The following is a 14,778-nucleotide window of genomic DNA, read 5'->3' as shown; positions in this document are numbered from 1 at the left end:
CCCTTCCCCCAGCTTGCTTTCAAAGGAAATAAAGTCACTATTGTTTAAAAATCATTTATTCTTTATTAATTGATTATAAAAAGAGGGAGAGAACCTGAGTGGGGTTTGGGAGGAGGATCAGCGGGAAGGAAAAGCCCACTAAAAAAAGGTTTAAAAAATGGCAGCCTTTTGCTTGGGCTGTCCACTGGGGTGGAATGGGAGGGTGTACGGAGCCTCCCCCCCCGTGTTCTTACACGTCTGGGTGAGGAGGCTATGGAACATGGTGAGGAGGTAGGGGGGTTATACAGGGGATGTAGCGGCACTCTGTTCTCCAGCAGCCGTTCCTGAAGCTCCACCAGACGCCGGAGCATGTCTGTTTGCTCACGCAGCAGCCCCAGCGTTGCATCCTGCCTCCTCTGATCTTCCTGACGCCACCTCTCATCTCGAGCGTCTCTCCTCTCCTCATGTTGGTCCCTTCTGTCCTCACGTTGGTCCCTCATGTCCTCACGTTGGTCCCTCCTGTCCTCACGTTCACTGGCTTCTTTCCTATACTTGCAAACCGTGTCCTTCCACTCATTCAGATGAGCTCTTTCACTCCTGGTGGATTGCATGATTTCTGCAAACATCTCGTCTCGCGTCTTCTTTTTCCGACGCCTTATCTGGGATAGCCTTCGGGAAGGAGGAGGGAGGCTTGAAACATTTGCAGCTGCTGGAGGGAGTGAAAAAAGGAGAGATTTTTTTTAAAAGATACATTTTTCAGAACAATGCTTATACTCTTTCACGGTGACAAATACTATTCATATTACATAGCACATGTGATTTCTGTGCAAGGTCGCATTTTGCCTCTTAATATTGAGTGCCTGTGGCTTTGCTGCTAGAGATCACAGACGCAGGTCCGGGCAACAGAATTCAGCTTGCATGCTGCCATGGTAAGCCACTGTCTTTAGGCTTCTGCGCCCTGCTTTCCCACATACCAAGCAAAGCCCGTTGTGCTGCAGTTTTCCTGTTAACCTTCAGCAGCAGAAAACAAGCTAACACCCCCCCACCATCCAATTGTCTGGGATGAGTGCTTTATCCCTCCCCCCACCGCGTGGCTGGTATCAGGGAAGATCCCTGCAGGAACCAAACTAACACCCCCCCCAACCCGCCATGAATTCTCTGGGATGAGTGCTTTATCCCTCTCCCCACCGCGTGGCTGGTATCAGGGAAGATCCCTGCAGGAACCAAACTAACACCCCCCCCAACCCACCATGAATTCTCTGGGATGAGTGCTTTATCCCTCCCCCCACCGCGTGGCTGGTATCAGGGAAGATCCCTGCTAGCAAAACGCGAAAAGCTCTGGGCCAATCCTTCCCCCCCCCCTTTGCACTTGGCTAAATGCAGGGAAGGATTTCTTTTCAGCCACAGGCAAACAGCCCAGTAGGAACGGCCACCTCTGTCCCCTTAATTAAATTCCCGTATTTCAACCAGGTTACCCTAAGCGATATCACTCTCCTGATGATTACACAGCAAGATAAAGAACGGATGTTGCTTGAATGCCAGCAAACACCGGGACCATACGCTGCCAGGCTTTGTCATGCAATGATACCAGATTACTTGCTACTAGCATGGCGTGGTCAAGTGTCCTACCATGGAGGACGGAATAAGGCTGCACTGCCCAGAAACCTTGTGGCAAGGCTTTTGGAGTACCTCCAGGAGAGCTTCATGGAGATGTCCCTGGAGGATTTCCGCTCCATCCCCAGACATGTTAACAGACTTTTCCAGTAGCTGTACTGGCTGCGAATGCATCCCAAGTGCTCAGGGCAAATTAATCATTAAAAATGCTTGCTTTTAAACCATGTTTTATATTTTAAAGGGTAAACTCACCTGAGGTCCCTTCCATGGGGTCATGGTCTTGGGTACTGGCTTGGGAGGCTTGGGAGGGTACTTCAGTCAGGGTGAGAAACAGATCCTGGCTGTTGGGGAGAACGGAGAGCTGGGTGCTTTCTGCCAGCTCGTCCTCCTGCTCCTCCTCTTCCCCTTCCGCGGAATCATCAGGTATACCTGATGAGATTATCCCCATCTCGGAATCCACGGTCAGAGGTGGGGTAGTGGTGGCGGCCCCCCCTAGAAATGCATTGAGCTCGGCGTAGAAGCGGCATGTCCGCGGCTCTGACCCGGAGCGACCGTTTGCCTCCTTTGTTTTTTGATAGGCTTGTCTGAGCTCCTTGACTTTCACGCGGCACTGATCTGAGTCCCTATTGTGGCCTCTCTCCATCATGCCCTTGGAAATTTTTTCAAAAGTTTTGGCATTTCGTCTTTTCGAACGAAGTTCTGCTAGCACTGAATCCTCTCCCCATATAGCGATCAAATCCAGTACCTCCTGTACGGTCCATGCTGGTACTCTTTTTCGATTATCAGCCTGCATGGTTACCTGTGCTGATGAGCTCTCTGTGGTCACCTGTGCTCTCCACGCTGTGCAAACAGGAAATGAAATTCAAATGTTCCCGGGGCTTTTCCTGTCCACCTGGCCAGCGCATCCGAGTTCAGATTGCTGTCCAGAGCGGTCACAATGGTGCACTGTGGGATAGCTCCTGGAGGCCAATAACATCGAATTGCGGCCACACTAACCTTAATTCGGATTGACAATACCGATTTTGACGCTACTCCTCTCGTCAAGGAGGAGTACAGAAATCGAATTAAAGGGCTCTTTAATTCGAATTAAATGGCTTCGTTGTGTGGACGGGTCCAGCGTTAATTCGATTTAAAGCAGCTAAATCCGAATTAAAGTCGTAGTGTAGACCAGGCCTAAGCCGTGGCACTTGCAGCAGCGATCTCCGCTCCCAGGCAGTGACAGCCCATTGGCTGCCAGCTCGGTCAGAAAACGTCACCTAGCGAAAGCCCATTGGCTGCCAAAAACACCAGCGCGTGCAAGCGGGCGCGACCTGTGAACACCCCCCTGCGGCTTTTCACCAGGCAGGACGGCAGTGCCTGCTGCTGGGGGTCTCCGTTCCTCCGCCCAAGCAGCCGGAATCGGCGCCGCTCGTCCTTGACCTGCTTCTCGCGGGCGTTCTCTGAGCTCTGACTGCACAAGGCCCTGACGGCTCCGCCCAGCATTGCTTTCAGAAAGCGTCACCTGACAGCCCAATAGGAGATTAGCTCTGTCAGAAAACGTCGCTTAGTGAGGGCTCTATTGGAGATCAGCTTTCACAAAAACCTCACCTCACTAGGCCCAATGGGAGATCAGCTCTTTTAGAAAGCGGCACTTCACTAGGCCCAATGGGAGATCAGGTGTCAGAAAACGCCAGGCAGGTCGGCACCGCAGCTCTTCTCAAGTCACCAGACAGCGAGCGCCCCACCCCCGCCATGTAGCCGCTCTTCTCACACTCACCAGCGGGCACTAAGCGGCCCCACGCTGCCTTCCAATCCAGGCACTGCCACGCACCTCAACCGCTCTCCCACACTCTTCCGTCCTGCGATCAGTCACCCAGAGCCGCCGTCACGATAACGCACCTAAGACACGGGCAATAACACCCCTCAACAGCTCATTTAAGACACAGAAGATCAGCACTCTACTATCAAAACCTTCTAGAGACACAATTTTAAATTAGCCCCAGTCTTGCAAAAGCTCTCCCATCCTGTGGAATTGAAGTGCTCAGTGCTCCTTCTCCATGTCGGGCAACAGCTTCCAGGTCAGGGTGACCAGACACCCAGTCAGGGGCAGGCTCTGCCTAGGCAGGCTCCCAATAAGCTATACTAAAAGTATGGGTCCCAACCCCAAAACTTACTCAAATTTTACCCCAATGTCCCCAAATTGCCGACTTTTAATATTCATATAAGATACTGCCGCGCTCAGTCAACTCCCTTTGCTTTCCAGCAGAAGCCTGCCGCCAGAGAACAATGTTGATATTTAAATTAGTTAGTACATCGCTCAGTCAAGACTCTCTGCTCTCCAGCAGGTGACGTCAGAGAGCTCCGAGCTTTCTCACTTACCTTTCTTGCGTCAGCTTAGGCCCCAGGGTTCACAAATGCATAAATCATGTGGGATTCTAGCAGAATATCACTTACTCACTTGGGTTAGCAGTTGAGGAATGTGGTGCTGCTCTGAGGGGACGTACTTGCATACTTGGGATATTATTGCAAAGATACAATTAGAATTTCTGTTAGACAATTTTAAGGGCAATTTATATTTGGTAAAAACCTTATTTAGTGAAAGAAATGCTGTAGTGACAGCATGGTTACTGCGGCTACAAAACACTTTCCCTCCTGGGTGAAACAAGAAGTTAGAATTAGAAAATTACATAGTTTGTTCCAAAGCTGGTACAGGTTTAATTTCGCTTATGTGCAGGTTTGTTTAAGATTGACTGTTTTGGTTTTTTGTTTTGGTTTTTAGTTGAAGTGGAACTTTTAATTGACGTTTGCGGGATTGGAATGTCTGACATGCAATACTGGTTTTGACATAGTTCTGCATATTTTTATACAGATTTGGCCAGTATTCAACTATTCAATTGCTTTATAGGTGGTTTTAATAGTAGGGCTTGTTTATGTTGTTATTTTATCATCCTGCTGTAGCACTCTTTTTTGATACTTTATGGCATTTGTTATTTTTTGTTTTTTAAAAACAAAATCAGCTTTTCTTAATGTTTGGGTTTTAAATTAAGCATTGTTTACAGTTTCAAATTTTGCTTTAGATTTTTGGTTTCTGATGGGCTATTTAAGAGGATTTTGGATTTAATACTAAAATTTGGACAGATTTAGATTATTTAGATGGACTTGGAGTAAATCCTGTTTACTATTTTATTTTAATAAAGGTTATATTGCTGTAAACCCTGGCCGGCGGGAGAGGAGATGAGCTGGCCTTTAACAAGGAGCAGAGGCATGGCCACCATGAGGGGTGGAGCCAGGTCATGAAGAGCTCCCCAAATTTTTTTCTCTAGCCCACCTAACCCCCAACCCACCAAACGGCAAGAGACTGATGCCACACCTGCTGGCCACTCTGCATTACCCTGATTGGCCACTGGGTGCCACGGCTGATGCTCCAAGGGAGACATACTCTCTGCATTACCCTGACTGGCCACCGGGTGCCACTGCTGCTCCAAGGGAGACATACTCTCTGCATTACCCTGACTGGCCACTGGGTGCCACTGCTGCTCCAAGGGAGACATACTCTCTGCATTACCCTAACTGGCCACCGGGTGTCACTGCTGCTTCATGGGCGATACACTCTGTGCATTACCCTGACTGGTTACCAGGTGCCACTGCTGCTCCAAGGCAGACACACACTCTCTGTGTAACCCTGACTGGCCACTGGGTGTCACTGCTGCTCAAAGGAAAACACCTTCTGTGCATTACCCTGACTGGCCACCAGGTGTCACTGCTGTGCCATGGGAAACATGCTCTGTGCATTATCCCAATTGGCCACTAGGTGTCACTGCTCCTCCATGGGAGACACCCCCCGCATTGCCCCACTGAGTGTCACTGCTGTGCCAAGGGAGACACACTCTCTGTGTTACCCTGACTGGCCACCAGGTGTCACTGCTGCGCCATGGGAAACATGCTCTTTGCATTACCCCAATTGGTCACTAGGTGTCACTGCTCCTCCATTGGCACCCCCCCATGCATTACCCCGACTGGCCACTGGGTGTCACTGCTGCTCCAAGGGAGACATACTCTCTGCATTACCCGGACTGGCCACCGGGTGTCACTGCTGCTGCAAGGCAGACACACACTGTCTGTGTAACCCTGACTGGCCACTGGGTGTCACTGCTGCTCAAAGGAAAACACCTTCTGTACATTACCCTGACTGACCACCAGGTGTCACTGCTGCGCCATGGAAAACATGCTCCTTGCATTACTCCAATTGGTCACTAGGTGTCACTGCTCCTCCATTGGTACCCCCCCATGCATTACCCTGACTGGCCACCGGGTGTCACTGCTGCTTCATGGGAGACACCCCCCACATTGCCCCACTGGGTGTCACTGCTCCTCCATTGGCACCCCCCCCCCCCATGCATTACCCCAACTGGCCACTGGGTGTCACTGCTGCTCCAAGGGAGACATACTCTCTGCACTACCCTGACTGGCCGCCGGGTGTCACTGCTCCTCCATGGGAGAGAGACACTTTTCATTAGCCAACCTGGCTAGCTCTCTGGCCGCCCAGCTCTGATGACAGTGCCACCAGCAGCAGCAGCGCAGAAGTCCTCACTTAACTATGCGCTGCCCAGAGCAGGCAGAGGGTTCAGGGTGCCCCACAGCAACCCAACAGACCCACTCTGCCCCAGGCTCCTGGGACTGCCGCCCGTGGTTGATGCTCCCTGAGGGCTCTGCGAGAGCCAGGTTCCCCCACCCAGGTGGCTCTTGGGGGCTGCAAGCAGTTGAAGGGCGGCGGGAAGCTGAGGGGCAGCCGCATCCCCAGGGCCAGGAGCAGCAGCAGGAGAAGGAGACAGGGCCGGCGCAACCAATTAGGCGACCTAGGCGGTCGCCGCGATTTGGGGGGCGGCGACCATGGCAGTATTTCGGCGGCGGGACCTTCCGCCGCCTCTGTGGGGAGGGGCGGCATTTCGGGGCGGGACCTTCCGCCGCCTAGGGCATCAGAAAAGCTGGCGGCGCTCCTGGGCGGGGAAGGGGAATATGCTTTGAAACTTCAGGTCCCAGGATCCCCTTGGCCAGTGGGGATGGGGGAGGTGTGCAGAGGCTCATGAGAGGGAAAGAATCTACATCTCTTTTGATTTGGGGCAGGGGGTGGTGGAAGAAGTGAGGCAGGTCTTGCAACTAAGCTCCTGTGATTCCCTTGGGGTTTTCAAACTACAACTCTCAGATTCTCATCTCTGTCAACTAAGTCAGGGCCCCACCTTCCACATGCTCTGGAGTTTTAAAGCTAGAGTTATGGGCATATAGCCTTGATAAACTACCCTCTGCCTGGGGCTGCTGTAATGTATCTCCACCAGCACAAGAGGCTCTGTTCACATGATCCCAGCCCCCTCCAGAGCCTACTCCATGCAGTATTTCAGGGACTTGTTGCAATGGGGTGGCCCCTTGCTCTGTTGCTGGGAGTAGCAGGGGATTTATTGATGGTCTTTTGCCTCCTTCAGGTGCTGATAGAGGATACCATGGTACACCTCGGTAAGTGCAGACAGGGCTGGTTAAGTGTTGCACATACACCATGTTGCACTAACAAAACCCTAGTTTCTGCATCCCTCAGTCACAGCTAGTGCAGAATGCGTAGCCTTCTTTACTGAAGACCCTTAGGGTATGTCTACACTACGAAATTAGGTCAAATTTATAGAAGCCGGTTTTATAGAAATCGGTTTTATACAGTCGATTGTGTGTGTCCCCACATAAAATGCTCTAAGTGCATTAAGTTGGCGAACCGCGTCCACAGTACCGATGCTAGCGTCGACTTCCGGAGCGTTGCACTGTGGGTAGCTATCCCACAGTTCCCGCAGTCTCCGCCGCCCATTGGAATTCTGGGTTGAGATCCCAATGCCTGATGATGCAAAAACAGTGTCGCGGGGGGTTCTGGGTACATGTCGTCAGGCCCCTCCCCCTCCGTCAGAGCAACGGCAGACAATCGATTCGCGCCTTTTTACCTGGGTTACCTGTGCAGACAACATACCACGGCAAGCATGGAGCCCGCTCAGCTCAGCTCACCGTCACCATATGTCATCTGGGTGCCGGCAGACGTGGTACTGCATTGCTACACAGCAGCAGCTAATTGCCTTTTGGCAGTAGACGGTGCAGTATGACTGGTAGCCGTCATCAGCTATCTGAGTGCTGGCAGACGTGGGACTGCATTGCTACACAGCAGCAGCTCCTTGCCTTTTGGCAGTGGATGGTGTATTATGACTGGGAACCATCGTCGTCATACTCCTCAGTGAGTTCGGTCAGAGGCACCTGGGCAGACATGTTTTGTCTCCTGGAGACTCAGTCCTGCCAGCAGTCCTATTGAACCGTCTTGACGATGATGGCTAGCAGTTGTAGTACAGTATCTTCTGCCAAGCACCCAGAAGATGCCGATGGCTATCAGTCATGCTGCACTGTCTGCTGCCAGCTTAAGATGTAAAAAATAGATGGACCAGATTTGTTCTGTATTCATTTGCTTCCCCCTCCCTCCGTGAAATCAACGGCCTGCTAAACCCAGGGTTTTGAGTTCAATCTTTGGGGGGGCCATTCTGTCTGACAGTTGTTTGTGTTTCTCCCTGATGCACAGCCACCTTTGTTGATTTTAATTCCCTGTACCTGTAAGCCATGTTGTCACTCGCCCCTCCCTCCCTCCGTCAGACAATAGTTTTGCACCTTTTTTCAGCACAGACGCCATAGCACTGGGATCATGGAGCCCGCTCAGATCACCGCGGCAATTATGAGCACTATGAACACCACGCGCATTGTCCTGGAGTATATGCAGAGCCAGAACATGCCAAAGCAAAACCAGGCGAGGAGGCGATTGCGGCGATTGCAGCGCGGCGACGAGAGTGATGAGGAAATTGACATGGACATAGACCTCTCACAAAGTACAGGCCCCAGCAATATGCAAATCATGGTGTTACTGGGGCAGGTTCATGCCGTGGAATGCCAATTCTGGGCCCGGGAAACAAGCACAGACTGGTGGGACCTCATCGTGTTGCAGGTGTGGGACGATTCCCAGTGGCTGCGAAACTTTCGCATGCATAAGGGCACTTTCATGGAACTTTGTGACTTGCTTTCCCCTGCCCTGAAGTGCCGGAATACCAGGATGAGAACAGCCCTCACAGTTGAGAAGCGAGTGGCGATAGCCCTGTGGAAGCTTGCAACGCCAGACAGCTACCGGTCAGTCGGGAATCAATTTGGAGTGGGCAAATCTACTGTGGGGGCTGCTGTGATCCAAGTAGCCAACGCAATCAAAGACCTGCTGATATCAAGGGTAGTGACTCTGGGAAACATGTAGGTCATAGTGGATGGCTTTGCTGCAATGGGATTCCCAAACTGTGGTGGGGCGATAGACGGAACTCATATCCCTATCTTGTCACTGGAGCACCAAGCCACCGAGTACATAAACTGCAAGGGGTACTTTTCAATGCTGCTGCAAGCCCTGGTGGATCACAAGGGACGTTTCACTAACATCAACGTGGGATGGCCAGGAAAGGTACATGATGCTCGCGTCTTCAGGAACTCTGGTCTGTTTCAAAAGCTAGAGGAAGGGACTTTCTTCCCGGACCAGAAAATAACCGTTGGGGATGTTGAAATGCCTATTGTTATCCTTGGGGAGCACTTGAGACTGCTGCCGTGGGGATCACTAACAGGCATAGGCCTCTTACAGTCTGCACATGGCTTGAATCCCAGAGACCGGGGCATGCCCCACCGGGTGCAAAGTCCCCGCTGGTACCCTAACTATTAACAACTAAACACTTAATGGGTACATAACACTAATTACTATAGAACAACTATATACAAGGCCTTAAGGTATGAAGTCCACGACAAAAATCCACTAGCCTTTGCCAAGCAAGGAAAGGCACTCCGACTAACCACCATGGCCGGTAAGAAGGAACTGGAAGGGCATAGGGCCAGCAGCACCTGATATACCGGCGCATGAGCACGGCACTCAAGAGGGCGCCACAGCCAGCCCTACGCATACTACTAAGGCAAAAATCTCCAATGACCTCGCACGTGGGTGTGCGCACACCTAGAATGGAATCGATATGACCAAGCACTCAAAGAAGAAACATATTTATTTTTTAGTGAAAGGAGAAATATTAGGGCTGTCAAGTGGTTAAAAAATTAATCATGATTAATTACACTGTTAATAATAGAATACCATTTATTTAAATATTTGTGGATGTTTTCTACATTTTCAAATATATAGATTTCAAATACAACACAGAATACAAAGTGTACAGTGCTCACTTTATATTTATTTTTGATTACAAGTGTTTGCACTGTAAAAAGACAAAAGAAATAGTATTTTTCAATTCACCTAATACAAGTACTGTAATGCAATCTCTTTATCATGAAAGTTGAACTTACACATATAGAATTATTTACAAAAATACTGCATTCAAAAATAAAACCATGTAAAATTTTAGAGCTTGCAAGTCCGCTCAGTCCTACTTCTTGTTCAGCCAATCGCTCAGACAAACAAGGTTGTTTACATTTGCAGGAGATAATGCTGCCTGCTTCTTGTTTACAATGTCACCTGAAAGTGAGAACAGGCGTTCTCATGGCACTGTTGTAGCCGGTGTTGCAAGATATTTACATGCCAGATGCGCATGCTTCAACTACCATTCCAGGGGACGTGCGTCCATGCTGATGACGTGTTCTGCTCAAAAACCATCCAAAGCAGTGCGGACCGATGCATGTTCATTTTCATCATCATGAGTCAAATGCCACCAGCAGCGGTTGATTTTCTTTTTTGGTGGTTTGGGTTCTGTAGTTTCCGCATTGGAGTGTTGCTCTTTTAAGACTTCTGAAAGCATGCTTTCTACCTCGTCCCTCTCAGATTTTGGAAGGCACTTCAGATTCTTAAATCTTGGGTTGAGTGCTGTAGCTATCTTTACAAATCTCACATTAGTACCTTCTTTGCGTTTTGTCAAATCTGCAGTGAAAGTGTTCTTAAAACAAACAACAACATGTGCTGGGTCATCATCCGAGACTGCCGTAACATGAAATATATGGCAGAAAGTGGGTAAAACAGAGCAGGCGATGTACAATTTTCCCCCAAGGAGTTCAGTCACAAATTTAATTAATGCATTATTTTTTTAACGAGTGTCATCAGCATGAAAGCATGTCCTCTGGAATGGTGGCTGAAGCATGAAGGGGCATACAAATGTTTAGCATATCTGGCACGTAAATACCTTGCAATGCTGGCTACAAAAGTGCCATACAAATGCCTGCTCTCACTTTCTGGTGACATTGTAAAGAAGAAGAGGGCAGCATTATCTCCTGTAAATGTAAACAAACTTGTTTGTCTGAGTGATTGGCTGAACAAGAAGTAGGTTGAGTGGACTTGTAGCCTCTGAAGTTTTACATTGTTTTGTTTTTGAGTGTAGTTACGTAACAACAACAAAAAATCTACATTTATAAGTTGCATTTTCAGGACAAAGATTGCACTACAGTACTTGTAAGAGGTGAATTGAAAAATACTATTTCTTCTATCATTTTTATAGTGAAAATATTTGTAATCAAAATATACACTTTGATTTCAATTACAACACAGAATACAAGATATATATGAAAATGTAGAAAAACATCCAAATTATTTAATAAATATTGGTTGGTAGTCTCGTTTAACAGTGCAATTAAAACTGTGATTAATTGCAATTAATGTTTTTAATCATGATTAATTTTTTTGAGTTAACCGCGTGAGTTAACTGCGATTAATCGACTGCCCTAAGAAATATATAATCTGTGAACAATTTTAGACTGGGTCTGAGTATTTCACTAGCTTCAAAAATACTTCAGACTCAAAACAATTTTGCATAATTTAAGATTATCATAACTTTGCTCATATATATTTTTCATGTCTATCTTGTCCATAGCATTAAGAGATGAAAATATCAAAAATAATTTAAACATTGAGAGATTCTACAGAGCAAAAAACACACTTCTGCAATCCATATTGTTCTTGTCGTACTCTCCAATTCAATGTAAGTGTAGTTAATAAGAGTTTTCATGTGGTAGCTTCCAGCTCCTGTGGTTATATTTTAGGTTCTCTGCTTTGGGATCCAGTTTTATCTGACATAATTCCCTTGATGTTAGTACTGCATCGGGCCAGTTTTTACTGTACAAGGCTTTGCATCAGGATATTGCCTTTTCCTGTGGGATAGATCCAATTTCCAATCTGAGAGAAGTGCTGACTCTGCTTCCCATGCTGCTTCTCTATGTCTGTTTCACGTCATCCAATTAGTCACTATCTCTTGCAATTATTAGAACTGTATAACAGCAGGACAGCATCTGGTACAGGGGACAGAATGTAATCAAATGTGCACAGAATGGAGAAATTTCTTTTAATTATAATAAAAAATTATAATTTAGTCACTGCAGAGATGTCAAAAATCTACAACAATCATTATTTGCAATAAGTTATGCAACCAGTTCTACATTTAATGATAACAAGAAGTGAAAGGTCTGAGGAACTCTTCAAGAACTATTTTGGAGCTTATTTTATAGTAATATCAGTTCATTTTTCTATCAGATGTATCTAAATGCTCCCCAATGAATATATTTACACCTCACTAGGACATACTGCTTACTTTGTGTTACCCCTTACTGTACCTTAGTTACTGTGTAGTGAATGAGGTAGATCTTGTTAATTTAGTTGTAATATATGGGCTAAAGGTTTTAATAAAACCCAGTTACTGTGCAACATTAAACAATGTTTAAAAGCTCCAGGGTTTGATCTATAGAGACCTCAGACTCCTTAATACCATGGCAAATATACTATAAAACTCAGACCAAAACTTAGAAATGTATTACTTGAAACACACAAAAGGAAAGAAGCAAAATGAGATAAAGAACAAATAATAAAAACCTATCAAAGTCTTTTCTAGGGACATGAATAATTAGTTAACATCTCTTATTTAGTCAAATAGCCCTTGGTGTTCTATTATTCAGTTTTGAATTTAGAATGATAGTCACTTTCCTGCATTAGACAAAACAGACACAGGAGAGAGAGAAAAACGAGGATAATAAAGATGGGGAAAATACAGCTTAGGATACAGGGTGGCTGGTCAGTCATGGGACAGATGCTTTGGTCTTGCAGGTCAGCCATGAAAGCTATTGTTCTGGACACTGGCTCTTCTCCCAGGACAGGGACATTATCTAGTTGGTCTGGTCAGGTCCCTCTCCTTCAGTCATCCTTCTCAGGGTGAGCAGAGCTGGATGGGCCATCTCATCTCATTGTACTGGTGCTATGCAATACAGCTGATTTCAGGATCCAGTGAAAAGCTGAGAGAGATAGGACAGGAGGAAGATGGAGGAGGCAGAAAGGAATGCACAAGGGAAGGGAAGACAAAGGAGGACCTTAGATGTATCAGGCTGGGGTCTTCCCTGGTGCAGCGATAATGACCAAGCTCCCCACTGTAGTACCATGGTCTGGTATCATGATAACAATCCTTCCACCACAGCTGCAGTGATGGTAAAAAGCACTGCACTGTGTTTTCACCAAGTCTCTTTTTAAGGACCGCAAAAGGGAGCAATAAGCTAAATAGCCCATCCTCCCATTATTTTGTCCGCCAATTAGGCCTAATTCCCAACACATAAATTTTTGGTTACCTGATTTCTGACTTTCTGCTCATCTTGTTCACCATTCATAATACATAGTCTTTGACTGATATCAGTAAACCCTTTTTATTTAGGGTGACCAGATAGCAACTGTGAAAAAATGGGACAGGGCATGAGGGGTAATAGGCACCTATATAAGAAAAAGTCCCCAAAAACAGGAAATTTGGTCACTCTATTTTTATTTATATTAATTCAGTCTTTGTCTCCTTTGATCCACATCTTTTCTTAAACAGTTTTATATAACAGATCATTGTAACAATTTGTGAACCTTTATCCACTTTTCAGCAGTTAAGCTTACAATTTAGATAAATGTATAGGCCCAGTTATTACAACATATCTCACTCACTGCATACATCCACTATACGCTTTACTCAGGTAAATCTGTCACACAGTCCTTACCCACAGCTTGCCATACCCTGGAGCACTGGTGGAGCACTGTTTAACATATTACTATTATTTTAAAATGTTATGTATATACAGTATGTGATTTTCTAAGCTCATGACTCAGTCAAATTAGAATAAATTTTTCTCCAGAGCACTGAAGTGTCTATTCAGTGAGGATTATTTCTCTACCAAATTACAATTTAATTCTGTTTAACAAAAGGAGAATTCCTTTAGTGAAACGTCTAAATTAACAGAAAATAAAATCTATTTTTTTTAGCTCCCTGTAGTGGGGACAAACTTGTGTGACTCAAATGGTTTAACAAGGATTCCCAAACTGGTTCACAAAGGGTTTACTTGTGATCTGCAGCGTGTTGGCTGGTCACATAATACTGGCTCCTTGTTTCTGGCTGCCACGTAACATTAAAGACCCATTAAATACTTTAATAATATTTTTTCTTGAATAGCAGGGGCCATATTCAATATTTTCATCAATGACTTGGATAATGAAGTGGAGAGTGCTGAATTCAACAAGATGAAATTTAAAAAAAACAAGTGCAAAATACTTCACTTAGGAAAAATCAAATGTACAGCTACAAAATGAGGAATAACTGGTTAGGCAGCAGTACCTCTGAAAAAGCTCTGGGGGTCATAATGGATTTCAAATTAAATATGAATCAATGTGATGCAGTGGCTAAAAAGGCTAATATTCCGGGGTATATTAACAGGAATGTTGTATGTAAGGCATGGGAGGTAATTGTCCCGATCTACTCGGCCTGGGAGGCCTCAGCTGGAGCACTGTTTCCAATTCTAGGTACTGCACTCTAAGAAAGATGTGTACAAATTGGAAAGAGTCCAGAGGAGAGCATCAAAAATGATAAAAGGTTAAAAAACTGGGTATTTTTAGTTTTGAGAAGAGACGACTGAGGTGGGACCTGATAACAGCCCTTAACATATCTGAAGAGTTATCAAGTGGATGGTGATCTGCTGTTCTCCATGTCCACTAAAAGTGGGACAAGTAGTAATAGGCTTAATCTGCAGGAAGGAAGAGAGATTTAGGTTAGATATTAGGGAAAACTTTCTAACTATGAGGGTAGTTAAGCTCTGGAACAAGCTTCCAAGGGAGGTTGTGGAATCCCCTTCACTGGAGGTTTTTATGAACAGGTTGGACAAACACCTGCCAGG

General features: G+C 46.4%; 1 long non-coding RNA gene across 2 annotated transcripts in view; it reads right to left on the bottom strand.

The window, feature by feature from the left end:
• Nucleotides 1-11,672: 11,672 nt before the first annotated feature.
• The window catches only part of LOC135894352 (uncharacterized), a 40,242-nt gene continuing 37,136 nt past the window's right edge, over nucleotides 11,673-14,778 (bottom strand). The window contains exons 3-4 of one of the 2 annotated variants that reach the window (XR_010562366.1): nucleotides 13,204-13,302; nucleotides 11,673-11,883 (exon numbers count right to left, since the gene is read on the bottom strand). This is a non-coding gene — a long non-coding RNA (uncharacterized LOC135894352). Of the gene's footprint in view, nucleotides 11,884-11,929; nucleotides 12,877-13,203; nucleotides 13,303-14,778 lie in introns of those variants that run through there. The other variant, XR_010562365.1, reaches the window with a different exon arrangement.

This window comes from Emys orbicularis, chromosome 24 (genome assembly GCF_028017835.1).
Source record: "Emys orbicularis isolate rEmyOrb1 chromosome 24, rEmyOrb1.hap1, whole genome shotgun sequence".
Taxonomy (NCBI): Eukaryota; Metazoa; Chordata; order Testudines; family Emydidae; genus Emys; species Emys orbicularis.
This window is presented reverse-complemented; position numbering and strand designations above follow the sequence as displayed.